This window comes from Galeopterus variegatus, unplaced genomic scaffold, assembly GCF_000696425.1.
Source record: "Galeopterus variegatus unplaced genomic scaffold, G_variegatus-3.0.2 Scaffold863, whole genome shotgun sequence".
Classification (NCBI taxonomy): domain Eukaryota; kingdom Metazoa; phylum Chordata; class Mammalia; order Dermoptera; family Cynocephalidae; genus Galeopterus; species Galeopterus variegatus.
This window is the reverse complement of record NW_007726974.1, coordinates 1-2,956: the sequence shown is the minus strand read 5'-3', so window position 1 is coordinate 2,956 and position 2,956 is coordinate 1.

Below are 2,956 nucleotides of genomic sequence, written 5' to 3'. Positions count from 1 at the left end.
AAAGATGACTGGTAAGGGGATATTGACCCTTGACTTGGTGTTGTCAGCACCATGCTCTTCCTAGTGAGCTAACTGGCCATCCCTATATAGGGATCCAAACCTGTGGCCTTGGTGTTATCAACACCACACTCTCCCAAGTGAGCCACAGGCTGGCCCTTAATTTTATGTTCTGATTCCAAAGAGAGATGAAACTAAACAACATAGAATCTACATCAAGAAAGAAAAAAACTATTAGAGCTACCAGACAAATTCAGCAAGGTTGTAGGATTAACAAGATTAATATACAAAAATCACTCGTGTTTCTATACACTAATGATTAACAATCTGAAAATGAAATTAAGAAAAAAATTTTATTTATAATAGCATCAAGATAAATAAAATACTCAGGATAAACTTTAATCAAATAAGTGTGACTTGTACACTGCAAGATAATGTTGAAAGAAATTAAAGGAGACTTAAATAAATGGAAAGACACTTATGTTCATGGATTGGAAATTTTAATATTGTTAATATGGCAATACTCCCCAAAGCAATAAAAAGTTTCAATGCAATCCCTACCAAAATCTCAATAATTTTTTTGCAGAAAATGGACAAGATGATTCCAAAATTCATACGGAAATGCAAGGGATTCAAAATGGCCAAGACAATCTTGAAAAAGTAGAACAAAGTTGGATAGGACTCACATTTCTTCCCCCCCCCCTTTTTTTTGACTGGTAAGGGGATCACAACCCTCAGTACAGTGTGGTCTGCACCATGCTCAGCCAGTGAGCGCACTGGCCATCCCCATATAGGATCCGAACCTGCGGCCTCGCCACCACCAGCGCCGCACCCTCCCAAGTGAGCCACAGGGCTGGCTCACACATTTCTGATTTCAAAACTTACTACAAAGCTACAGTAATCAAGACAGTGTGGTGCTGGCATAAGTATAGACATGTAGGTCAGTGGAATAGAATTAGATACCCATACATCTATGGTCAATTGATTTTTCAACAAGGGTGCAAAGATCATTCAGCAGGAAAAGAAGAGTCTCTTCATCAAATGATGCTGTGACAATTGGATATCTACAAACAAATAAAAGAAATTAAACCCTACCTCACACCATAATAAAAATTAACTAAAAATGGACCAAACTCACAGCTAATATCATACTCAATGGTGAAAAATTGAGTTTTTTTCCCTAATATTCAGAACACAACAAAGACACCATCATTCATCACTTCTATTCAGCATGGTTTTGGAAGTTCTAGCCAGAATAATTAGGCAAGAANTTGGATGTCTCACACTGCCTGATTTCAAAACTTATTATGAAGCTACAGTAATCAAAACAGTGTGGTACTGGCATAAAGACAGAAATATAGATCAATGGAATAGAAGAGAGATCCCAGAAATAAACTTTCATGTACACGGTCAAATGATTTTTGACAGGGGCGCCAAGACCATTCCATAAGGTGCTAGGAAGTAAACAAATGGTGCTGGGAAAACTGAATATCCACATGCAAAGGAATAAAATTGGACCCTTACCTCATACCATATTCAGAAATGAACTCAAAAAAGATGAAAGACCTAGAAGCAAGAGATAAAACTACAGAACTCTTAGAATAAAACATAGGCGGATAGCTTTATGACACTGGATTTAGCAATGATTTCTTGGATATGATACCAAAGGCACAGGCCACAAAAGAAAAAACAGATGAATTGGACTTCACCAAAATTAAAAACATTTGTACATTATAGGACACAATCAATTGAGTGGAAAGGCAACCCATGGAATGGGGGAAGATCTTTGCAAATCACCTATCTAATGAGGAATTAATACCTAGAATATATAAAGAACTCTGACAACTCAGCAACAGAAAAACCAGATAAACCTGATCCAAAAGTAGGCAGAGGACTTGAGTAGACATTTCTCCAAAGAAGATAAATGAATGGTCAATAAGCACTTGAAAAGATGCTGAACATGACTAGTAGTTAGGGAAATGCAAATCATAACTACAATGAGATACCTACCACTTCACCACCCTGAGGATGGCTATTACCAATAAACAGAAGATAAGTGTTGCTGAGGATATAGAGAAACTGAAACCCTTGTGCATTGCTAGTGGGAATGTACAATGGTGCAGCTGCTGTGCAAAACAACATAGCAATTCCTCAAAAAATTAAACATAGAATTACCATATAATTTGGCAATTCCACCTTTGGTTATATACTCAAACTAATTGAAAACAGGGACTCAAACAGGTATTTGTACACAGCATTATTCACAACAGCCAGAAGGTGGCAACAACCCAAATATCCAATGATGGATGAATGGATAAACAAAAATGTGATATATTCATAAAATGGAATATTAGTGAGCCTTAAAAAGTAATAAAATTCTGACACATGCTGTAATATAAATGAAACTTGAAGACATTAAGCAAAGTGAAATAAGCCAGTCACAAAAGGACAAAAACTGTTATGAGTCCACTTACATGGGGTACCTAGAGTAGTCGAATTCATAGAGACAGAAAGTAGAATAATTGTCACCAGGGACTGGGAAAGAGAGATGGGGAGTTACTGTTTAATGAGTACAGTATTTCAGTTTGGGAATATGAAAAATTTCTGGAGATGGGTGGTGGCGATGGTGTAAGGCCCCATAGAAGACCCCAAAGGAGGCACTCCCTAAAACATGGCGCTTTTCTCTTCCAGGTCCTAACAATCTCGCCGGTGCCAAGGTGCAGCCTATCAGAAAGCATTACCCAACCCCGGCCAATCAACTACCGCCCCGTGTACTAACCACCTTCTCCCGGAACCCAGCTCTATATAAATGTATGCTTCTCCCCCGAATAAGGCGGAACTTCTCCGGTGAACTGTCACCTTGGGTTCTGTCGTTCTTTCATTGGTGCCGAAACCCAGGAGGAGCTCACCCCTTACCTGAGGGGACTCCTTCTTGGACCTCCTTCACTCTCTCTCGGCT